The sequence below is a fragment of the Larus michahellis genome, chromosome 8, assembly GCF_964199755.1.
Source record: "Larus michahellis chromosome 8, bLarMic1.1, whole genome shotgun sequence".
Classification (NCBI taxonomy): domain Eukaryota; kingdom Metazoa; phylum Chordata; class Aves; order Charadriiformes; family Laridae; genus Larus; species Larus michahellis.
Genome location: NC_133903.1, coordinates 34,019,485 through 34,045,440, shown reverse-complemented (window position 1 = coordinate 34,045,440; position 25,956 = coordinate 34,019,485). Strand labels below are relative to the sequence as shown.

The 25,956-nt window shown below is 41.6% G+C and overlaps 1 protein-coding gene and 1 long non-coding RNA gene across 9 annotated transcripts in view; one reads left to right on the top strand and one right to left on the bottom strand.

Annotated features, from left to right (window-relative positions):
- The window catches only part of NTNG1 (netrin G1), a 158,852-nt gene that overhangs the window by 9,311 nt on the left and 123,585 nt on the right, over window positions 1-25,956 (top strand). The gene's annotated exons all lie outside the window — the stretch shown is intronic.
- LOC141747518 (uncharacterized) lies at window positions 648-24,780 on the bottom strand. The gene is made up of 3 exons (XR_012588749.1): window positions 24,736-24,780; window positions 3,879-3,953; window positions 648-2,077 (listed from the first exon to the last, which is right to left on the bottom strand). It is a non-coding gene; the product is annotated as an uncharacterized LOC141747518 (long non-coding RNA).

The window sequence follows — 25,956 nt, the reverse complement described above, 5'->3', positions numbered from 1 at the left end:
AGATGCAGAAGGCCGCCAGAATCCTGACATGAGAAGCGGAGAAAAAAGAAGAACTGGGGAGAGGAAGACAGAGCACGCGCAGTGAGGGTGCGCATTTGGTGATGTGAGTGTAGACTGACTGACTCCTACACAATAAACCGTTGTATTTGCTTTCAGTATACGTGTATATTGTACATATACACTATATTCAGCCAAGCAGTGGTGATGGCTTGACTTATTTGAAACATTAGGAAAATGACAGAAATATTTGCTGTTCCTGTGGTACTGCACAGCAGCAGAGCATTCTCATCCCTAAAAATGCTTCATGGCTACCTGTACTATAGCTACATATAGAAATTACGTATTTCCTTCAAAATGAGGTTTTACGTATTTGTAGGGCTGAGCCTTTGGCATTTCCCAATGAGGAGATCTTTTATTTTTGCATTCATTTTTAGTTTTAGAAAATGAGTTAAGAAGCTAGCACTGACATACGTGGAGAAGGTGGGCAGTGGAAAAGAGTGCATTCCTGTTAGGCGTGTTCCTGCACTAAAAAATCCCGAATCTGAGATGACAGAGATCCAAAGGTTTCTTTTCAGCATGGTGAAGTGCCCAGCTGACTTAGACAAATGCTTGGGTTTATTGTTGCCAGTATTGGATATTTGCCTGCTAAACCTGTTGTGCCAATGTTTTGTTATTGAAATCAGGTTAAGGATGCCTTGGAGGAGATGAGGGTCCTTTCAGATATCTGAACAATAAGCGTGGGTACCAAAATGCAGAGCCTGCTTCTGCAGGATGAGGAGGAGGATGAAGCAGCCTCCTCTTCTGTTTCTGTATCAGTTCTCCAATCAGGCTTAGCGATTTTTTGTTCACCACAGACTATACGGACTAAGGTACTAGCTGTTGAGTCTGTGTCAGCTATCAGTGTAGCATAGATTATATCCTTGAAACAACCAGACTGAGAGGTTCATCCAAGTCCTGCTGGGAGATTATGGTAAACTCTACGGCAGTCTGCAATAACGCACAACGCAGTCGTGCATTGCAATGCATGCAAGCATACGCAGATGAGCAGTTCATGGTAAAATTTGCCTCTTAATTCCATGGGGAATACGCAGAAACAAGTTAAGTGTTTTACGAGTCCATTATTCATTTTTACTCGGGGAGCTAGTTTAGTTGACAGACCGAATAACCAGATTTTGCAGATTTGTTGCAGAATGCAGCACTCCTCCAGCTGGTAGCTGAACCCAGCACGTGGCACCTCACTGCTTGCAAGTACCTTTGGGTCGTACCTCCAGCACAGCGTCCGTAGGTATTACAGGGAGCAACACAGCAGGAAAACTATCCCACAGTTGCATTTACGCAATCTGTTTGAGAATAACATTATAGTTTCTGGTGACATTCAGTGTTGAAAACTCTTGAGATTACTCTGAAACCTCAAACCCCTGGAGTCCTATGATTACGTGCGATTCTCAGCTTTCATGTAAAACATCATCGTTATTTTCTTAGTCCTTCTGTTTGCAGAGAAAAGTTTGAAAATGAAACCAAGAAGCTCAAAAAGCAGAAGCCAAATAAGTAGTCCTCCAAATTATTATTTGTTTAAAATCTCATAGTTTTTAAAGACGCTCAGGATTTTTAGGGCGTGGGAGAGGATTTTGCTCGAGAGGAGAGGTGCATGAAAGAAACATATAAACAAATGAATGGCTTAGAGCAGTGAACGCTCATGGTGTCTGGCCATGGAGTTGTGTGTGTCTGCAGGGCAGAGGTGACAGCACCCTTCCCCAACAGGGAGTGCTCCTGCCCGTGGGATAACCAGTCCCCTGCGGAGGGGCTTGACTGGTCGCCTCTGGCTTCCCTGTTCGTTTTAAAGCAATCTGTAGCTGCTTAGAGTGAGACGCACATGCTGGCACACAATCCACGTCTGCTTTTTGTGGCATTCCTTCAAGGAAATTTGGCTGTCCTTTGTCAATCACAGCGTCTCAGAGTTGGTTGCAGTGTCTGAGCCAGCGTGACCATTCTTGTGGGTCTGTAATTCGTGAACTTTGAGCAATTTGGCTTTGGTGAGAGTGCGTTGTCTGGCACCATATGCTTACACTTGGTTGGCCTGGGAGGAGAGGGAAGGGGAAGGAGAAGAGAAAGAAGCTACTTCATGTTTTCAGAACTGCAGGATTCACTTTGCAGAGATACTGTAAGCTAATTTTTAACTACCTGGGGATGCTAGTTCTTGTGACCTGCTTTAAATCCCCGGCAGTGACTAACAGAAATCTTCTACTTCCCCTTTTTTAAGCGCTTGTTACAATTTCACAAAACTCTGTCCAGTTATAAGAGAGAAACAAATCTGACTTTTCACAACCGTCACCATCTTTTGACCCACAATAACACAGTGCGTAGGTGGCTTCTGATTTCTTTATTTCTGAAGCGTTTGCGGGCTGTGCCCCCACTGTGGGCATCGTGGGCCCCTGTGGTGCTGCTCACTGGTCCCTTGGCCCCCAGAAGGGCTGGCCCCTCTGCTGGAGTCCAGCCTTTAGCATGGGGTTTGCATTCAAACCCTCACCAGCATCAGTGTGTAAATTCATCACGAACTTAACCAGGAGACTCCTAGTGGCTATTGCTGCAATTTGCAAACTAGAGACAAATTTATGTTATTAACCTGTGTGCGCAGCTGAAATCGCCACATTAAAATACAATTTTCTGCTTATGTTTAGACCTAGCCATCATAACTAGCTATCATAACACTATCCAACATCCCAGTGGCTAAAAAGTGATGAAATTATCAGCAATTATCATTGCCTGCAGCTAATTTTCTTCATAGGTTAAACGGAAACTTGAAAAGAAGCCTACAGACGGGAGTCCTGTGCATCTGTACAATTTATAGAGCAGAAATGCTGATGACAGTAGAAATTTGAGCCCTTGAGTGCTACTCTGTATTTCATAGCCAATCAAAACTAAATTAAGAAACAAAGATTATTAAAAAGTCTTCTGTGCATGTAATTTTGGCATAATATTATGAGGTGGATGTTAGATTTTTCCCTCTGAGACTTTCAGCATCATTAATATAGCATTCCTTTAATTACAAGTAGGTGCATATTCCTTAAAAAAGGGAAAATACTCTGTAGTGTAGTTAATGATACTATTATTATGTTTACTGAAATAATTAAATGAACAGATATTCTTCTGAGTAACGTATACATCAAAAAGTGAAATAAAAATGTGTTTTTTGGAAGCATTTTGGCATGCATACATGCATTCTGGGGTAAGATATTTTAAACCAGTGTTGAGCGATACCATTAAGAGATGCTGATAAGAAGAAAGCTTTTTTCTTTTATGGGCTGAATAAGGACATACAATCCTTCATTTTAATTCCAGGTGTACAATCTTACTAGGTGGCATGGAGTAGAATGGGAACAGGGAGTTAAAGATGGGGCTATTGTTACCGTCTTGTTTAATGTGGGTTTTCATAGTTGTATACTTTAAAAGTATGTACAGCTCAAAGTTATTGCAGACTTTATTTACAATACCTGCATTAATCTGTTTTGAATGCTTTTGAGCACATTAATCTAAGTGTCATTGTTGGAAATAACCTTATCCTTCAGGGAACGGAGTTTTTGTTTTGGCGTTTCCTCTTAAGTTACTTGATATTTCATTCCATTTCTAATACCACAAGACCTATATGATGAGTTACAGTCCCCGTCCCTTCTCCCCTCCCCTGTGTAGGGCAGGACACCTCCACCATCCCACTGATGTGGCTCTTCCCATAAAAGCACCACTTTGGTCCTCATGTTCCAGCCTCAGACCAGGGCAGCCACCAGGACAAGAGGAAAGCGAGAACCACACAATGTGCCCTTTGCTCTTTCTGCGTCCCCCCCAGCTCCCTCCCGCTGGTCAGCGTGGAGGCGACAGCCTACCTCTGCCTTTGGTAGCAGCCAGCCTGCAGATGCTTCAAAGGTGCCTTGTTCCTCCGACCTCTTGGGAAAGGAGTTCTTGGTTTCATGAAAGAGAAAAAAATGGATATACTTAATGATAGCAGGAATAAAAAAAACCCAAGGTTTGGTAAAATCTCTTTTTTCTTCCAACTGGAAGCAATCTAAAAATTAATAATTTCTCATAAATCAAAACTGAGGACTGCCAGTAAAACAGATTTGCATTGTATTCATTATCACACATCAGGAGTCCCCACATTAACAAAATTCTATTCAGTTGCCCCCTTTTTTTTTTTTTTTTTTTTCTCCTCAGTTACACTTTGAGTACTGGAATGTTTTCAAACCTTAAACAAAGCAAAAACACGCCCACAAAGTACTTAAGTTGTTAAAAATATTTGAGGGTAAGGCAGGGTTCCTAAACAAAGTCAAGGGCTTCTACTTATTTTCAGTTGCAGAGTTTTAAGGCACATATCACTACTATGTGTAAAAGCGCATCCTTTTAACAAAATGTATATTTTATAAATACACTTCATAGAGGCTGCTTAACTGCTGCTTTTAACGCTGCCAAGTGCCATTTGGTACTTGCTCTCCTATTTTGTTTCTTCCCCTGAAGTTAGCTGGAAATATTAGACATTTGTTGCTAACGCAGTGATCAATTTATTGCAATAATAATTGATCTTAGAAAGCAAGGGATTGCTGGGGGCAATTGTGGCTCTGCGGATGAGGTTCATGCGAATACCTGAGCTGGTGTCCCCCCTCCTGCCCTCGGCACCCTGGGACCCCCGAAGCACCTTCCCCCACTGGCCAAGGCGGGCATCTGGTGGGAGCTGCCCAAATGCTCTGTGGGAACTTGGGCTTTTGGTCTTGATTGGGTGCGGAAACAGCAACAGAAAATTTATAAAGAAATAAACAGCTTCCACTGTGAAATGGATGCCCTGACATCCATGGGGAAATCTGAATGGCTAGCTGTCAGTGCGGCTGGACCAGAAATGTCCCCTCAGCAGCACCTTTAGTGCCATCTTCTGCAATAAAACAATGCTACTTTATAAATAAAATCTTTACTAGCAATGTGTTGTAATGTGAACCCCTTCTGGGGAGGCAGAGGTGATGTCGAGCCTGTGGCTCGCTGCAGGGAGGCTCTCCTGACAAGATTTACTGGGGTACAGAGAGACAATGCAGTAAAGCAGCATCCTGAATGGCATGCCTCGCCCGGGCTGGGACAGCGCATCCCCCCGGCCCTCTGGGCTGGGAGTGACCCCACTCCTTCCCTGCTAGGAATCCTCAACTAAGATTTTTATTTTTTTTTCCTCAGGGTGGGTAAATCCACCTTCCAGCAGAGTGACCTTTCCTGTCCAGCCCTCCCTGGGGGAGCGGTGCCGCAGGATCGGCCCCTCACAGGGAGCAGCCATTTGGCTTCCGCACGTTTCGGTCACAGGCGCGGTGCCCCGTGGCCCTGAGTGAGCTGTGCAGCGTGAGGCTTTCCAGGCTGCCCTCTCGTTTTGAGGACAGGGTACGAGGACTGTGATATTATATTTCCTCCCACTGTGATGGACAAGCCTCACAGTGCGAATTTTGGATTTACTTGGCAGGACTGAGCAGAACTAGTTCTGTGCTGCTCGGGTTTGCCCAAATTATCTGGACAAACAAGTATTTCCTTCTTCATTTAGTACCTGTATGTCTCTAAACCCCAGAGTTTTGTGTTTCTTTCTTGCAAGGCTTGTACTTTGTAACAGCTAAGAATCACTGGAAACCAAATGCAGGTTCCTCAGGCACTTCCATATATTAAAATTTCCATTTGTAAGCGTCTTAGTTGAAACAAAGCCAAGTGAACTTGGCCAAGAGTTCTACAAGCCCTGGTACGTCAGGACAACCGTTCTGGTTAGCGGGCTCCCCTGGAGTCCTTTAAGAAGGCAGAAGTGGATAAGTTGACTCCCAAATAATGATTTTAACATGTAGACATTTACGTTACTTATAAAGCAACCAGTCCTATATATAGCCCAAATCGCCCCATGCAAACATTTAAGCCCACAGTATTCTGCCAGAGCATTCAAGAAAAAAAAAATATTAGAAAAAATGTAGAGACTGAGACGATAACCAGGCTCTCTCATCCCTTCTGCTCTGTGCTGTGGAGCAGAGGGAGAGAAAACCAGACAAGCACTAGCAGTCCCTGTTGACAAAGTATGGAAATTACCCATCTACTTACGCAAGGATGAAAACCTGTCACTTGTTTTTATCCACAGAGTTTAGAAAGGGCTGAATTTGTGGGAGGTGCTGAGTTTTAGTACGAGTACCACTGCTGCTTTTTTTTTTTTCTTCTTTTTTTAAATAATACTGATACTGTTTTGCCAAAGCTGAAATTTCCAATAAATAAAAAACCCGCATACCTATTTAAGCGTAGCTAAAACCAGGTAAGAGATTGGTTAAATATTTCTTGACTTGTTTTCAAGGCCTGTAACTACTAGCTGGATCTGAGAAGTCAAAAATAATCCCAATACTATTAAGGTAATTGACTGACGAGATGCACATCCCTGTGTACGCTGGGGTGTCAATCTCACTAGCTGAAAGGTAGGAAGTAGTTCTGTACCCGATTTACTTGTAGAGACAATGGCTGTTGAAACACGTTTTAGGTCTGGAAGTTTATGTTTTCACAGGTCACTTGCAGTGACACCATCTTGATCTACAAGTACAAATATAGCTAGGGACATGAAAATCCTTGGCATTGAGCTGGCTTGGCAACGTGCATAAGTAATTTCACGTAGCTTTGATGTTTGCTGTATCGTATTTTCTGTAAAATGGTTTTATTTCTTCTCTTCTAGTTCTTTAGGCAGATTGTTTATATGGCATTTAGGAATAAAAAAGGAGAGGAAAGAAAAGGGTGCAAATTAAAATTAATTATATTTATTACAAGCAAGAAATTGTGGTATACCAGAGATACTTTATGTCAGGCTTCAGCCCAGAGAGAATTTTTATAGCTAAGTAGTTGTAAAACCTTGAAAAGAGGACACCATTATGATGAGGAGCGTTTTCTTACATGTACATACTGTGTCTTTCCAGCATCCTAGTGCATTTTAGATTTTTATCCGTGAAACTGTCAGGAGCCATCATTTTAACTCATCAATTTGATTTTTACCATCTACACCTGCTCGTAAGGCGCTTTCCTCCAGTGAAAACTAGAAACAGAGCTGCTTGTGAGTGACATTTACAAATGACTGGGGGGGAAAAGGTGGTTAAAAAAAAAAAAGAAGCAATAGCAAACAACTACACAAAAGCCCTCATCTTTTAAAAACAGTGTGCATACCTATAGAAAGAAGTGCAGAATATAGTTTTCTGCCTGCTAAAACAACTGTTTCTAGATGTGCTGTTTCCCCCATCTATTTTTATCGCAGCCATCCAGACTCTGACATGCCTCTTGGCTTCCTTGACCATATGGATCTGCCAAGCAGTAGGAATGCTGTAGGGATAGCCTGCAGAAATATCCTAGCAAGGTGCCTCACTTTGCAGGTTCACTCAGACTTACAGAAACATTAAGTAATAGGGTTAACGGGTTTAAGGGGTTCAAGCATTGTAGCTTTCCTCACTAAAATTTTGGGGTAAATTTTTGCCAACAGTTTGCACCTGGAGTCCCCTTTTTCCTGGAATAGAAGTGAGAGAAGCTTTTGAAAATAAAAGGTTAAGAACATACGAGCTTTTTGTTATCCAAAGCACTGGCTTTGATTTTTAAAAAAAGGTATTCTTCAATAACTAAAAATCAGGTAGAGGTGAATCATGATGTATATTTCATGCCTAAGAGTCAGTGTTTGACTTTCTCTAAACCGGACTTAAAGTGTGATCTTCCATTGAAATTAATGTGCCCTGCGTAAGTCAACAGAAGGACTTGTACTCACAGCAATGGGTTGTGCCCAAATACCGCTTCCTCAGAAGTACACGTTATCCTCTGTACTGTACCAGTTTGAAACTCTCAACTGGAAACTTTAAAACCATCTTAAATAAAAGCAAAATTAACAGTATGCCTTTATCTTTTCATCTTTTTCTTGTCAAAAGCAATTTCACTAAAGTTCATTTATTTCCAACCTTTTCGAGTTATGAAATCTTCCTTAGTCATTATATTGGTGCTTGGTCTTGGATTACTTCACCCCTGTGAGCTTTAATGCAAGGCTGATTGTCTCTAGTGACAGGACAGAATTTGGTTAATAGGTTTAATTTTTTTTCTTGGGTACAGATTTGGCAATTTTGGGGCATGCAAGAATGCACCAAAAGCCTATTTTAGACCTTCTAGCTGGGAAGTGCCAGCTACAATACGTATAAAGAGTACATATCAGGGTTTGCATATTAAAATGTATTATTTTAGCTTTATGCATCTCATGGCTTATTTGTAAATAATTTAAAAGGACAGAAGAGTATTATTGAATAATCTTCCCATAGTTCTCCATAATAGCATGATCATCAGTTGCAGTGCTCACCATTAGCTAAGCATCATCATTTATGAACTTCAGGTTTTATAGGTTTAAAAGCAAGTCTCCAAACAAGAGGTCAACAATTCCCTTTTTTTGTTAATCAGAAAAGATGGGGTTTTCTGCACATCATTTTGTGAAATTTTAAGCCGTAATAGAGAGCATGCTGTTTTTAAATGTTAAACAATGGACAAATGGTTGATGTCTGAAATTCGCAAGGCTTTCGTTTCCCCTCCTACAAGTTGTTTCTGCCAGTCCCCAGCTGGCGTTAATTGGTGTGTGTGCATTGAATGGGATGGCACAACCACCATGGAGAAGGTGGCTCCTGTACATCTGCCACTTGTGGTGTCCCCGCACCCCTTCCCAGGGCCAGCCCCACTGAAAAGGAGGCCCTTCAAACTGGTGGAGAAAAGGAAGACAGAAGAGAGAAACAGAGAGTTGCTCCAAAGAACACAAGAGCCTGCCTTCCTCCTGGCTGCATCTCTGTCTCATTACACCTCAAGTGCTCCACGGCTTGAGAAGGAACAGTCTTTTTTAAAATGGTATAGACCCATACAGACCTCAGCTGTGGACCTTAAGAAGGGTACAGGTGAAATGTTTTCAAAATCCTTTTGAAGTCTTAAGGTTAAGAAGTTCAGCAGTAGGATGGGAGAAGCATGTGCTGAAACATGGATTGGCTTCTGAGGACCCTCTCATTGTGCTACTTTTCCCAGGTGCAGTCTCCAGGAGAGTAAATACCTTCTGGGAGTGCAGAGAAAGCAGGCACAGCCTTTTTACACATGGTGTTCGGCTCTCCCGATCAATAATAATCTAAGAATTTGGCGTAAATGTCATTCTGGTGATTGTATCTCATCAAGGGCCTTGTACTGGTTAAGTGATGGCTTTGCAATGATAAAATTGCGCGTAAGATCAGAAACAAAAATCAGAGAGCAGAAGGGCCCTGCTGAATTTAAAAGAAAACCTGAGGCTAAGATTGAGTTCCCATCCTCAAGGTCCTTGCACCTACGCTAACGCAACTGTCAGCATCCTCCTCCTACCAGGCCAGTTACTTTTGATACCCCAAAAGATTTACAGGAGCTGACCAAGAAAAAATAATGCTTTTCACAAATTAATTACAGAGATGAATGGCACCTATGACGACCTGTTTTAACACGTATCTTTTTTTTTTTTTTTGTGACACCACCCTACATGAGCTTCTCTAAACTCCTGTCCCATAAGCCAGTCACAGTTGGGTGGTTTTGGCTGTCATCCTAGCCAATGTCCAAAGCCTCAGAAAGCAGATGTAAGGGCAATGCTGAGCAAGCCTTTGCTGTCACTTCCTTTACTCTGGATTAGTAATTGGTTTGTTTATAATTATGAGTGGTACAAAGCCTTGCAGGAAGAGCAGAACATGTTTACTTTTACAATGATGAAAAAAGTCGTAAACTGTAACCACCTTTGGAATTCAGAAATGTCCCTCTTAACCAGGGATCATCAGATCCACAGTATTTTCCTGGGAAATAGGTGTGAAGATGGGCGGTGCGGCTACAGCAAAGGGCTGCTGCTGAAGGACAGGGCGATAAACCTCCTCGCTTGAGCTAGTAACAGCAATCTACAAGGTAATGCTGGTCTTGGTGGCAGACCCTGCCCAGTGATCCTACATGCACCCAGGGTGTCCCAGGAGGTGTTGCAGTCCCTAAGCAACCCATGCACATGGAGCAAAAGCATGTGGCAACACTGCATCTCAGAAGACGACAGAGGTCCCTTGTATTTCTGTGCAGATCTTGGAATATTCCTGGATAATTTGTTTGTAGGAGAAATCAGCTTTTCTCCATGTAGGAAATGCTCGCGAGATTCCAACAGTATTGTCACGCGGACTTTGTTAAAAGATGTTATCTGTCTCATAAACGCATGAAGCAGAGAAACTTACAGTTGAGCCCATAATACTGCCGTATCTGACCATATGTATGTCTGCTTCAGCCTTGCACTTCATAGATCTCCACATGCCAGGTAGTTGGGTTCAGTTATTGTTGGTTTTAATAGTTTATAGTTTTCTGACCTGGGGTTCTTAATGCTTTATGCAGAAAAGCAATACAGAAAGTAAACACATAAGACAAAAAGTGGGTATGCTTCACAGGTACTTTACAGAGCCTTAAAGCTAATGAGAAACAAGAGTCTGTTTTTACTGTATCTGTGGCTCAACATCTTATTCTGCAATCAGTGAACCTCAGGCACTGAGCAGGTCTGTAGCCATAGAAAAGGGCTGTTTTCCAGTTTGGTTTGGTTTCTAGCTTTTCTCGGTTCAAGTCGGGTTCTAACTATTTTTTTTATAATTTTCTTTTTGTTAATTGTATGTGTAAAGGTCATGGAACTAAAGTTGTAAAAAAATCTAATTTTAACCTGCAGTTGATTTATGAAATGATACTCAATTCCTCGAGTTTGTGAAAGTAACATATACCACTAATAATCTCTTGGAACTGATTTAACACCATATTCTATTGCAGTGCTAGGAAGAAGCCAAGGACTTGTAACAATCCGTCATTCGCAGTGACATTTTTATTACTCTTTCAGAAATGCTGTGCTTTAATTGTCTCCCTGCTTCAAATCAACTGCTTCGTTGGCTTTAACAGTAGGTTTTTTAGCTCTATCGTTATCATTGCCCTTGCTATAGGAAACCTAAACTCTCTGTGTATTCCTGGCATGGTAACTGCTAACAGGAAGAGGAGCAGAGAGCCTATCCATGTCCCTCTAATTTAAGAGGGTGAAAATGCTATATTGATTGCAAGTCGCGTTTTATGGAGTTCATGCCAAATTCCTTATAGACCCGCATCCCAGGCGATTCCCCCTTAATTCACTAGGACTGAGATGAGAGAAAATCCATCCAAAATAATACATTTTTTTTTGCTCTGTTATGAAGTTTGCAACAAACTGTCCAATAGAGAAATGGCTTTGCTTTCAACTGTTAAAAAGAAACTGTAAGCTCTTAATTTAGTAGCAATGTCGCTGGTGCTTTAGCGTCTTCTGCAGCGTGCCTCCAACTGATGAACTGAAGCACAACTATAAATAGCAATGATGTCTTTGTCAGCTTGTGAGAAAAAGGGGTTGGGTTGGGGGTTTTTTACCCCCCCACATTTCCTGAAAGGACATGTAGTAAGACATCTCTAATCTCTTCTTTTGCTTAGTACATAGATTTGTCTGTTTGATGTGTTGCTGAATGAAAACACTGATTTGTTGCCTGCTGGTTCACAACGTAGCTCAGTGAACAGCAGGAACACAGCCCTGAGTTTGTGTCGTGTATGATTGGCATCCTAAAGTTCTGTGATTGCATTGAGTTCTCAGCATTACAGGTCAGGATTTTGAGGTGCCTTTTTTGCCTTTTCAAGTGAGCTGTGATTTCCCTCCACCCCAAAATGTGCTTGCCTGAACCACCGCCTGGCCAAATCGCACAGTCGGACCTCTAGTCCCTGCGTATCCCCTGTGCATCCCAATGAGGAGGGATCCCCTCCGCACACCAAATCTTGGGAGATCCTTTTCACGGTTGGGCTGCTCCTTCACCGCTCTGTATCTGATAACTAAGAAGTTGTCTGAGGAGCAAACGGCTTGTTGGATTGTGTCTACCTGCTCTGTATTTTAAGAGAGTAGCTGTCAGAAAAGCGTTAAGTTTCACAAATCCCCGGTTTGGGGACCCGATGCAATGACAAAGAGGAGGGACTCGACAATGGCTGTGGCAGCGGGCAGCGCGTCTGGTCCGCATGCTAAGAGGTTTTGATGGAGCAGATGGAATCTGTCCTGGATTCTGAATCACAAATGCATTCAGGCAGAATAAAGGTCGGGGTCGGGGGGGGGGGGGGGGGGCGGGTAAAGAGTTAATTCTCAGGGCTTGCATGCCTTCAGGTTTGTTTGCTTGAGAATATTTTTGAGGGTAATGTTAGATGCTAAGGGAAAGTTACAGCGAGGCTTGTGGATAATGGATAAAATGCAGTGTGCTCTGTGGCGCTGCGAGAAAAATGCTGATGCATTTAACTGATACCAGAGAGATAAAATAGCACCAAGTTAAAAAAAAAAAAACCAAACCACCAACCAAAAGAATTTGTAAAGTTTTTGAGATCCCACCTTGGCATCATTTTAGAGGATGTTTCTAACTAGTAGCCATACAAATAATTGCAGATTACAATGTCATACAACTCCATTAACTAGGTGAAGGAAAAATAGCAACATCTTCATTTTAATGAGATGTCTGCTCTCTCCTCCTCTGTACCGTGCATCTTAATGTACCTTGCTGTCTGCACTGACTTGGGGCTCCGAGGCTTTGTCATTTCTCGGCAATTCCATTCTCTAATTTCTTCTGACACATGGTGCTTAAATCCACAAGAAATGTGAGGTGAGGCAGAGAGGATTCCTGCAGACTGCCGTGCCGTAAGAGGAGCACTCATTTGCATTATTCATTAGATAAAGGCACTGATTTGCATCTCATTTTGGTCGTCTCCATTTCCAGGCAGAGGATGTAGAGAATTCACAGAATTGCTGAATTTTTATGGTATTAATAGTGTTCATTTGGGATTAAGTCTCCATTGTCTGCTGCCCTGTATTTTGTCCCACACTTATCTTAAATACCTACAGAAATTATATTCTTTTGTTCTTTTTATAATGAACTGTAGCTATTTGCTGCCTAGTAGAAGTGTGCTAATTTGTTTATCTTTGCAATTTTAAAAGTCATTCTTATCAAAGCCAGAATTCTATACTTGGTCATTATTTGTAATTAGATTATGATCTTTTTCCCTGTTCTGAGGTTATGGTTCAAAAGCAAAAGCTTGTAAAGCAGCTGCAATGATTATGTGGGATCTGACGGTATCTACAAAATTTTTTTTATGCCGTTCAGTATTCTTAAGCAGTAAGCTTTTAAGAACTGTATGCCTTCTGTTAAGTAACATGTTAACACAGTAAACTTGAGAAATAGAATAGCCCTAAATAACTTTTGACACTCTTTTGTTCTTTTCTAAGCTTTTTGAACTAATTTGCATTACGCTTAGAGTTATTATTTGATTCAGAAATCTATACTGTAAAAAGAATGGGATATCACTGTTCTTTCCGCAGTGCATGGAGCGGATGCTTGGCTTTAATGTGGGGGGATTGTCACTACTGAGCTATTTCATCCTGTTATTAAACACACAAAACTGTCTGGTGAAATGAGGAATTCTAGAAGACATAAACAGGTATCATTAATTCATAGATGCTTTTTGAGAAAATATACATTATAAACACCTTAGAAATGCTGCTGAAACCCAGAGCTGTTTCCTGACCCATCATTTACCTCCTAGGACAGCACGTGGCTAAAACAAATGGTGGCTTATTCTGCCTCTCAAAGCCCTCAGTTGAGCTTGGTGCTTCACTGCGCTGAACCTTGTGCAAAAATAAGGGAAGGCATTGTCTCCGTTTTAAATAGCTTACAGTATCATTGAAACACAAATGTAAAAAGTAATAAAAAACTGGGGATCTGAAGGCTAACTTTAGCAAGATGAGGTATGAGGCTGACGATTGTGCATTATTTCTATTTTATATTGTAATTACGGCATGGCTCTATGGCTGATGCTGTAGTTGCCGGATTTCTTGGGGGTGCCACACTAGACAAATCCATGTTAGGCTTGGATTAGAAGGTGGGAAAGGCAACGGCCCTGAAAAGCAGTTGGTCAGGACACTTCATCTGTAAGCGGCATTATGGCAGAAAATACAACGCAAAGGGCATATGAAAATGAAACCAGCTTGTACTAGGACTCTGCCTAATAATGCAACTTAATTATAATTGAGTTTGCCACAAGTTAGTGACACAGCTGAATCTAAACAAATCACCTAGGTAATGCGCTGATTGCACTAACAGCAGTTGTTGTCAGAGGCGGAAGATGCCATATGGCTCCTCTTCTCTACCCAGGTCAAAACGTTGTTAGGAAGAAGCTTAAATACTTCGACACAAATGAGGAATTAGTCGATCTGGCTTCCCTCCAGCCCACGGTGTGCATGCGCATCCCAGGGTCTGGCCATTCCCGGGCACAGTCAGGGGCTACCCAGATTTTTCCAGAACATACCGAGTGCGGAATTGTCATTGTACTTGAGGACAAACAAAGGCAGCTGGCGCTCGGCCACATTGCTCAGACACATCTTAGCTCTCCAGGACATGCCCGGATCATGCTTGGGCAGTTTGTGAAAGGAAAAGACACTGAATGCAAACTGGGGGGGAATGTAAGGGATGAATGAAGCAGGAGCCAGTCCCGCACAAGGCAGGGTCAGGTTCAGCCCTAGGGAGGGCCTTTCACATGGATGGGGACACGAGTCAAACTCTCTCTAATTGCAGTGAATTTGGTACAAGTCTTCTAAAGTTTGTACAGCCTTTTTATTTTCCTGTTTTGGGAATGGACAAAACTATGGTATAAGTTTTGCAGTGCCATGACCAAGATGTTACCTCTCACATTCCCTTACAATTTCAGAATCCCGTCCATTCACAGTAAATATCAGATGCCAAGAACAGTCTCTAACAAGATCGCAGCAGCTACTGCTCCTGTAAGAGCAGCAGAGCCTGGTAGTACCACTGCTTTTAAAAGGTCTTTTAGCATTTCTAGTCTAGACTGTGTGTGATGCTTGTCTAGTTTGCATCAGGCGGAAGCACAGCAGAAGTGGAGTTTATGCTATGTTAAATTGTTACTAACTACAAAATGTCATCCAAAGTACGGTGTTCTGCCAGTTTGAATTATATACTTTTGTTACGCTTTTTGCTTTGAAAAATACACATTCAAAATTTTTAAGCGTGCCAAGTGGGCCAGATGCTGCCCCTCGGAAATAAAAATTGCCTCAACTGATTCTGTGATGATTTGGGTTGTAGAAGAGCCGTAAGATTTCTGCCAGACTTAAAATATCTTTCCTTGAACGCTGGTCCCGCTGTGCTGATCTCACTGTCAGCAAGGGTTTGCAGATCCTCGGTTATGAAACACCTTGTCACCACTCACCCAGCAGCTTGCTCCCGCTCCACTGTGAAGTTTGTTAAGTACTTGGTTCAGATTTTGAACCTAACGAGTGGGTTTCCTAACGATTTTCTTAGGAGATGGGTTGCGGACAGTCCTTTGATACAACTCAGGGTAGCTATTCTGAAGCATGTTACAGAAGCAGTAGATAATCCAAAGGCTTCTGCACAATGGATTATCCTAAACAATATTTACCCTTAAAAACGTCCTTGTCTAGTGCAAAGTGAGGAGAGCAGCTGTTCAACATTTATTTTTATCTTCACTCCTCAACGGATATTAGACCTCTGCCTCTTTTGGGGCTTGCCACAGTATCCCTGACAAATTTGCTGCACAGCTCTGCCTCATTCATTACAAACCACCTATTGTGTCTGCCCCGGGCTTCTCTGTACCCTCAGCCACACCTGGGAGACTTTGGAGCAAGTCCACTGGAGTCACTGTGGAAGTGCCTAGATCCTGGTTTGGATGCTCTGTGCTGCCTTGGCCATGCAAAGTAGCCGAAAAGCAGGCTTGAGGATAGAGCAGAGGATTTTTACTGGCACAGAAAAACTCCTCCAGTGGCAGAGGACCGGCAAAACCAGCTCAGTGCCATCTGCTCTTTGATCCTCTCCCTATTTCAGAAGCACATTCAGGAGATGAACCGTGCCAGCGGCTGGATGATGTGGAGCAGACCTGAGAAAAACCCTTCCAGACAGTCAGTGCAGCTGGGACTCGTGTAACCAACACGAGCTGGAACAGCCTTTAGGATGCTCTGAATTATGCCTAGAGTTGTTCCAAGTCTTAATCAGGATGAATCGCTTTTTACGACTACTTTTCTCCCTCTTCATTTGTGATGAGCGTGAACTGGAAAACAATACATGTGAATTTGCTCCACACAGTGGGTAACAATTTCTACAATATATTCATAAATTAAAAATGTGAAGCTGTTTCATATGAGCTTCAAGAATGACAACTGAAATAAAACCGTCGGTCTAGTGGGTCACGCCAAGAGCAGATCTTAGGTGCTTCTTGGCACTGCAAGAACACAGTCGTTCACTGCACAGATGACTCTACAGGATCCAGCCCTTCTAACACGCCTCACTAATTACAGAAAGCTGATCCTCATGTGTTCATCCCTCGTGTGAAATTCTGAAAGCTGAATCAAATAAAGTTCCAAATGTATTTTCAGTTTGTGTTGAGATATGCCACTATTTCAGCGAGTCCGAGAGAAAAGGAATATTGCTTTCCTTCAAACACTACGAACAACACCGCAAGGAGATTACATCTGTTTCAACAGGAAAATGCTATCTTTATGCCTTTTTGTAAAGCAGCCAATGGACAGGAAGTCTTTCAGAAAGTTTTGCAAATCCACATAATGTTCCCGGGTACTGGAGGATGCATTCGAATCGCAGATTTAACCGAGAGAAGAAAAGTGGGGGGATTCATGCAGCCAGATAGCTCACTGTGGACTGTGTATCTGAGAAGGATCAAAACCACAGTCTTACCACCTAAGAATAGCATTATCTTAAGTTTAAAATACTCCCTTCTGATGTTGCTTTTCAGTTCATAGCATGTAAATCAGTGCCGCTTCCTGCCCTTGCAGACCAGAGCATTCGTAGGTGTTTTGCTGTGGTAGATGTGGAGATCTGCAAGTGTGTGGAGTCAGTCCCTTCTCCAGAGCAATGACTCAGGCGTAACTGGGGAGGCTGACAGAAATCCTATAGATGCACGGACTAATCTAAACTACAAGGGACAGAAATTAAGATGCACAGTGCAAAGTTGGAATTCTGCTCCTGAGAAACGCATATGTGCAGTCTCTGATGACTTTCATTGCACTTAATATTTGTGTAGTGGATTAAACGCATGATGGGGTACTCTCTAAAACTTGAAGACCTCTGACTCAAATAATGTGGTTTATACTGTGATCTTTCAGTTCATCTGAAGTGTCTGTGACAACCCCTGTAGTTTCAGGAACGTGCAGTGAACAGGAGCGAATGCCTGCACCCCATCTCACACCAGTTCCCACAGTACCACGTTGCCTCTAAACGCTTTAGTGTGCAAGCTCGTGATGAGCACTGTGATTAAGGATTCTCCCAGAGGAAAATCAGTGTGAGAAAATTGTGGGAAGCCATGATTCATATTTCCTTTACTGTCTCACTGTTCACTTTAGGTACTTTCAAAATAATTGAGTGTATTTTTTAGAGCTTTAGAGGCTACACTCGATATCTCAGCGCATGAAAATTTCTGCTTTTGTATAGAATTCTCGAAATGCAGTCACTGTGGTAGCTTTCAAGGAATAGCTCATGTTTGCCATGCCAGCTAAATTTAAAAGATTACTGTTACAACGTGGGCATTCCAATAAGTTAAAAAAAAAGTTGATGGTGCTGTTACAACAGCTTAATATACTTCCTGAGTGTCTTCGTGTTTCTTATCATTTCTCACACGTCTCCTTGTTCAGCTGAGCAGTCCACCCTTGTCAGATTCTCTTTGTCTAAAAATCTTTCCATGCCTCTTATCCTTTTTTTGTCACAAGGGAATCGGAGTTCTCTGAACATCAAAATAGCACAATAATCACCAGCAGTAACAACGTCTAAGAAGTTGTAGGAGTCTGCAGGGGAAGTCAGGCAGAGGGTAATATTATACTCGGTATTGGCACTTAACCATACATCATTTCCATAAACTTAGTAAAGACGGGGGTTTAACTGGTTGATTCCCAAGTGAACAGTTTCTATAGCGCTGCTATAAAAATTATTTATACAACCGTATTATTTAGGAGCACTTGTATTTATGAGCCCTTCTTGTGCTGGCTTGGGGCCGTCCAAACAGCTGGATGATCCCTTACCCAAACGCAAGCTCTCACTTTAAGGAGACAACGGACGGGTACGGACAAGTTTCAGAGTACAAAGTAGTAAGGGGTCAACACAAGTCAGCATGACAGACAGTAGTCACAATACAGCACACAATTAATATTTAGTATCGCATTTCCACTAGTCATCACTGCGAAAGAGAGGCTTCTAAGGGTATCAACTTAAGGAGATTCATGGTCTCATTACACTGATGTTTAGGGAGGACTCCTCCCAAGTGCGAAAAGCAGCATGGGAGAACATACAAGGGTTCCTATGTAATAAATAAGTAAACTAAAAAAAAAAAAAATAAAAAAATCAGACAGCTAAGGAGTGAAGGCTCTTATCACCAGGCAGTGATAGGAGGGAAGAGTTGGCTTCCTGATACCAAACTGGAGATGAGCGGGGTGGGAATAGGCTGTGGCAGGTTTTGAAAGGGAGGGCAAACAGCTGATGGTTGACGAGATGGAGAAGGGGGAGCTGGTGCTGGAGTGCAATGGGAGCACACAGTGGCCAAAGCAATGAGCTAGAAAAATGATCTTTGCAGCAGCGTTCCGGATGCTTATCAACAGGGCAAGACTGCATTTGTCAAGGCCTGAAAAAAGGTTGTTGCTGTAATCAAGACATGGTATGGTGAAAGCCTGAATGAGAGTTTAACTGGGAAGATGGATAGGAAAGACCATATCATAGAGATACAATAGTGATGTAGCGTGAAAGCCATAAATCACCTGGCAGAGCCCCTGCACTCTCAGCAAGGTCAATTAGCCCATGATGAGCGCCGCACTGCCAAAGCTAGGCTGCTGCTGCTGCTGCTACCCAAGCTATTGGGTTCGTAACTATTGCTGGAGCATCTAAACAACAGATTTATAGCTAGCTCAGATCTCTGCTCTACGCAACTAAACACAGTGTAAACATATTTAGCCTAAGTGTGACTTCCCAAATTAATCCACCTGACAGGCAGGAAGTACAGCAGATCCTGCTGGCTTTAAGTCACTCTTTGCAGAATGTTTCCTGCGATCCCGGTGTTCCCCTCTTTGCTTACAGTCCTGCTTTTGGCTCACAGTTCTCAATTTCTGTCACTTACAGCCTCCTTCCTATTGCTGACCGACTGCCCTACAGCAACCCTTTTCCCTCACCCAGCGTCTTGCGTTTAAAACTGAGGGTCAAGTTCTACTTTGTCTTACACCTCGTTGGGGAACAGTGTTTCGTCATGATAGAAAATGGCTGGTCAGCGATGACACATAGTGGAAGGAGTCACATACTCAAAGGAATAGTTGCAGTTTTTGGATGCGTTGTTTTACTGTATTTCTGATAAGAAGCATATTGTGGTTTCTCTTGCCTCAGCGTGGCAGATTTTCCATGGCTTTATTCAAGGCAATTAAACATATGAGGGTTTTAGATGCCTGCTTTCCAAAGTATATACTAGTCATTCCAAGACGTGCCTGTCTTGGAGTCGTTTGGTGGTCCCAGGCTGCACTGGTACAGGTTCCTCATTTTCCACCGTAAGCCTAAACCATTCAGTATATTTATGATAAATAATTTTATATGCATGAGAATGTTTAAGAGCTTTCCAGTTATGCTAATTAATAAACACAGGGAATCTGGATAGGGAAAAACATGGAATCCAAAGAGTTCCTAAAAATGGTGACAAAAACCTTGCAAATCCTTGTTGTGGTACTTTGCATCTGACTACCATCATTTTATTGAATTTTTTTTTTTCCCCCGAATGGCCAGGTTACAATATTATCTTTAAAAATACTTTATATACTTGGGATGACATTTTCAGTGTTGCTAATTCTGTGACTTCCAGATGTTAGGCCTTTGAAGCAAAAAATTAAAACAAGTGTAATGTGTTTGATTGCATAAAATAAGACCAATCTAAATGCCTGTATAAACTTGCTAAACATTAACAGTCAATGACTTTATGAGAGACTAGAGCTACATTTACTGCGCAGTATCTGTCCACAGAATGAGAGATTTAATGACTGAGAACAAAGTAAAATTTAGTAGCTAGCTTCAAACCATTCCTCACCCGCTCAGAAGGTTTGTGTTTTTATGGCTGGGGCCCATGGAAGATGTTCTGGTCAGCATCAGCCAAGCCAGAGGCCTGCACTGTATCCATCAGCAATGCTGTGGAACAGAGCTGGTGCCTGGGTGCTGGTCATACACCAGCCCAAACTCCCAAGCTATGGAGCTTGAGGGTTGATAGAAGTGTCGATACCACGTTGCTGTGACTGTACTATAAATATTTATTTTGGACTCTGCTTCCCCCAATATTTATCCTGCTTCCTTCATTTCTCTCAATTTCATCCACAGGGATTTCAACCCCGAAAGCGCTTGCATTCTTTACAGGATACACAACAGCTTCACAGACTAATATAAGGAATGAAAGAGATTTCAGCTGCAGAAGGGTTACACCTAGTGATTGACTATCGCAAGTGTTAGAGAACATTAGATTTCTATCTAAAATTTGTATTTAGAGTTTTATCTCCATTTTATCTGCTTTAGACCTGCACGAGCATGACCCTTCTCTAGAGCAATGTGGAAGAGGGAAGAGGTACCTTTTTCTTAAGCCTTGGCACAAACTCAGGCTGTGTTTGACAAGACAGCGTCCCCAAAGAATACAGGCAACCCTGTTTCCCTTCCTCCTCCAAAAAAAAAAAAAAACCACCACCAAAGAGGTGAGAAAGGCCTCTGCTCCCTTTGTTTTTCTGCAGAGCTGGCACTTTAGGATGCTGGACAATTAGTGGTGTGTTTATAAACGTCATTATAAAAAGTGTTGTTTTCAGCAGAATAAATTCAAGGGTCTCGCTCATCAATTTTAAGTGAGAGTTGCAGGACTGCAAGGTCAAAGGTATGAGCTTATGCTGTTGCTGCTTTGAATATGCCAAGAGAGGGATTTTCACCATAGCTGCAGTTTGCCCTGGGGAAAAGCCTGCTCCATTATCTTTTTAAATTAAAATGGACACTGAAAAACTGTGTTATAGGAATTAAGAGAAGGGAGTTTACACTGTGGCTTGATTTGGAATAATTATAATTGTAGGGAAGTATTTTTTCCAAGTACACTCTCTCTCCCTAATTAAACCCATGGAAATGCCTCATTTTCTGGTTATTGCCAAAGCATGTTTCGAACTCCGGTAGAAATGCTTGATTGTAATTTCATTAGAATTCCATTTCTCCAGGCTATACAGGTGCAATGAAAGAAGAGGTAAAATTAATTAAAACTGTGGACATGTTTATACCCGCCAGGTGTCATAAAAGGTAGTGTCTGAGACATTTTTCAAGTAATTAAGCAGACAGTTCTGCTTTTTCTGATGAGTTATTGCCCTTCCCTCTTTAATCTGTATAAGAGATTTCATCACGGAGCTATTGTCAGGTGATGGGATTGCTCTTTATGATCAGCATCCCCCTCGCACCGCCACACGCTAATCGAAATCACATCATCACTGCAAGGAGGCAGTGACATGCGGTTGGCACGTTTCCAAAGTCAGGCTTCCTATGCCAAGGTCTGTCCATAATTTAGTCTAAAAAGGGTATAATGCAATTTTCAGTTTAACCATACGTGGGTTAAATAGCTTGAGTGTTTATTCAAGGCATGGCACAGCTTCTGCATGTAAAGCTCAGTTCTCCTCAGCGAGAGAAGCGTTTAATCAGATTCCTATGTGTTGGTGGTGTTTATGTTATGGGGTTTTTTTCATTCTGTTTCTATTTTGTCAAGAGTTTGTCTTCTGGACATGTTGAAATAATCACCAGTTTTCCTGAGGATGTGCAAATTGCCGTGGTCACATCCTCAGGCAATATTGTACATAAGGCTGTAATGATGGCATTTTCTGAGTTTTCAGTGCAAGCTAGAAGCCAGAATTTGGCACGTTTTGCTTCTCTGCATTGGCAGTGGATATAAATATGTCTCTTCGCTCTTCTCTTTGGGCTTCCAGTTCCAACCTCCACATATCTGCTGTGTATCCTACATATACAACCCTATGGCCACGGAAAGAACAGGCAGGCAGCTGTAGCATCCATGGGGCTCTCTGGGCTCAGACGCGACAGTGCACATCTTTGGTACTGAGGGCAGGGCCAACCTGCTTATATCAGCTCGCGAGGAGGTGACAATAAGCCTGTTGTGCTCCTGGGACAAAGCAGCAATGCCGTTGCCCCTCACACAGAGCTCATGGAAGAGAAGGGCTCCATCCCACATCCAAGAGAATGGGCAAGAGCCTGCATTGTATACAGTTGTTGTATGAAGTTGTACCTTTTCTGCATTTTAGTGCTTTATGTGTGTCTTGCAGTCCTGTATTACTGATGTGAATAGATAATCAAGTCCACCGTGCTTTTTTTAGTTAGGAAAAGTAATTAGTCATGTCTTACTTTATTTTCCCATTTCAGTTGTTTTGTATTTTGCAATCGCTATTGATTAAATACTTCCTAGCAGATAATTTTATGTTATTTTTTTAATATTGCAATAAAAAAGTCAGTATAAAATAGATTGGTCTGTATTTGACAAAATGGAACATGCTAACTGTATTTGGTTGCAAATGCCCTTAGCAATGGACATACTTGCAGCAAAAATAATTCAGAATGTTTGTGTCAGAATGACAATATTCACTGCATGCTTCCATTTAGAGTTAGCACCCTCCCTAAGCATATGTTTTTCTTGGTTTTTACTTAATGCTCCATCTTTATTAACTTTATATCATTTTAATGAGATTTCCTTTCATAATATTGTAATATTCTCCTCCTTTCAAAGTTACCCCTTACAAGGTCATCTCTGATACATGACTAATGCATTTGACTAAAATGCACAAATAAAATATGATAGTCACATTAAAGCATATGGGACTGTGCTGAGAATAACAACTCAGTCCAAGCTTTTAAAAAAAAAAAAATCAGTAAAACCTTGGAGATGAAAGATAAAGTCATACACTTCTAGAACCAAATTCAGCTTGTGTGTACTTTGTACCTGCTGTTCTGGGGCTGAATTTGACCTTTTAAGAGTTGAAAAGGGTTTTTTTTTTTGAAACAGAGCTGTTACCCTCTTTTTTCTTTTCAAGTTTTAAATAGCTGTTTTATACTCTTTCAGTACTAAATTCTGCCTCCTGCAACAACCAACATAAATCCAGAATCTGCCTTGACCTAAATGGTGCTCCCTTCCATTTCTACTTCACATTTGTCTTTTTTTTTTTTTTGCAATGCCCAGGCATTCAGTTAAACATCATAGGAGTAAGATCCATCAGTAATACATTTTAAATATGTTACCTTTCTGTTTCACTGGTTAATCTCGTTTCATTATGTAAAAGAGCAAATAGAGCGCTTTATTTACTGCATTTGTGGCAGTCACACTGTGCTGCTGTATTTCTCCACAAACAACACCAAGCTCTCATTTCTTCCTCCTGTAGGAGTCAGCCCAGATAGCTAATCATTTCCATCACCTGATTTTGAGTCTTTTCTATTTCTGCTGTGTCCTATGGCAGGTGAAATAAGCAAAAGTATATTTTAAGAGAGGGTACAGCAATGATTTATGGAGTGGCATCTCAATATTTCCCGTGTTTCTAGCCTATTCTTTTTGCATCCTAATATTGTATCTTTTTTCCTCTGTTAAAGTTTCTGCTCCATATGCATCGTCCTGTCTCTGTGGTTCTTTTTTTAACTTGAAAGGGCCTTGGTTTACCACACTATTTCAAAAATGGTTTAGTAGGCACTGAACTCCTCAAAGCTTAAGCAGAGATACTTAGAAATTAGTTTTAAGTGAAATACAATATGGTCATTCTCAAATTTATCTATAAAGAAGATTTTCTGAGAAAGTTTTAGCAGTTGATGTTTTACGTCGCTTACTGGAAGAGATGCATACCTTTAACATCTTGGAACACAGTTGGTGGGGCAACCAGGTGCTTTTAGAGCATCTAATGTCAAGTGCAGTCTCTTATTATTCTTCTAGGGAGTAGGGTAACTTTTGATTAATACAGAGTCCTTTATTACTTAAACTTATTTTTAAACATCTCATTACCAATTATTAAAACACACATTGTTAGAAGCTCTTTTTCTTCCACAGTACTTCTCAAATTTTAGATCAGAAGAAGAGAAATGCTGACTGCAAGTACTCTAGCTCTTTGGGCACGGTGCTGCTGCAGCTGCCCTGCACACCAGGCTTGCTCTTTGACTTGGTGTCTCACATTGCACCAGAGCCATCCCTGGTGAGCTAAGGGGACGCAGCACTCAACCTCACAATTCTTCAGCTTTGAGAGCTTGAGAACCAGCACTACTGCATAACTCAGCCATAGCAATTCCACCAAGGGCATTCCAAACAGACCCATAGTGTTAATACCAGCTCCAGCAACAACAGGGCATCAAACAAGCAACTTCTCCCCTACCAACTTACTCCTCTGGCCTCCCACATCACCACTTGCTGAGAGCACTTCTAGCAGGAACATACACCAACACACAGAGCAGAGGCTAGCATACAACACTTTCTACAGGTAGCTACAAGGCTAGAAATAAACATACTGGCTACCCATAAAACACCATCCATAAATTAATGCTCACAAAATCCTAAAAAAGTAAAAAACTACTCAAGTCATTTGAAACTTACCCTGCTCAGAAGCAACCAGAAGCCATCACAGTCTTCCAATCCCTAAGCAACACCCACAGACCAGCCTTGACACGCTCACTTATGCTCTTGGTTAACAATCACCATCACTGACCTTAATTGGGTAAATTTGTGGAGAGTCTCAAACAGAAGAATCATCCACACCTGATTATCACCTCATTCCTGAAAGCTGGGTCCATAGTGAGAAGCTTGCCTCATGGTTCTCAAAAGAAGCGAACCTAAAAAATTGAGCTGAAAAAAGAAATGCATGTTACGATATTCACAATTTAGTTATTCAGAAACGGATCATTCCATCAGTATTGTGTTTTTATATGATGAAAAATATATTTGTGCACTGCATTTTTAGACTTACGTTTTTAGAAGTAACAATCTAGTGTTGAGATTACATAGGATTTGAAGAATGCATCTTTTAAAAGGATAGTACTCCCTTAAAAACATGAAACTAGGGGCAGAATGGTAGCACCTGGGAAGGATGTAGGTGGATAAAACTTCAAGAAATAAATCAACCAGTGCAAATCCACTGTCGTCCTTGGATATCTGGAGTGGGATTTTTGATGCTCTCTCAGTAGAGGATACTTTAATTTTATTAAAAAAGTATGTATTTTTTAATGTCAAGAATCCGAACCCATAAATATATAGGTATCTTAGAATAACATACTGAAGCTTAACATTCAGACAAGCTAACTAAATCATGCTATTCGTACCTGTCCTCAGCCCACTCTTTCCCTAGCCCACATACATGTGTTTTTCTAGGTGTGGGATCACTGAATTTTTATATAGCATGTAGGCAGTTATGTATGTAATTACCAGTGTGGCAGAAACAAGTTGATTCCAATTAACTGAAGTTTTCCACTGTAATTCACTCTAGTGAGAATAAAAGAAAACAGAAAATAATTGTAACCTGCCTATGGCTAAATGTGACAAAGCTGAGCTGTGCCAGCAGGGACTGGAAAACAAGGAGGAGTCTGCATTTCTGTAGATGTCCTGTCTTCTCTTCTCTTGGGACCACAGGCCTCCTTTGTTGCTGATGAAGGTGAGATAGACTCCATCACTTCCAGGAATGGAGGCTGAAGCTAGACAAACATTACAATAAAGTGGAAGTTAATCTAGTGAAGCATCTGGAAGAGAGGTGGTAAACTGAGAGTGTTTGTTGCTGTTGTCCTTTCTACTGGCCACCATCTCTGGAGTTTTTCTGGTTCTCCA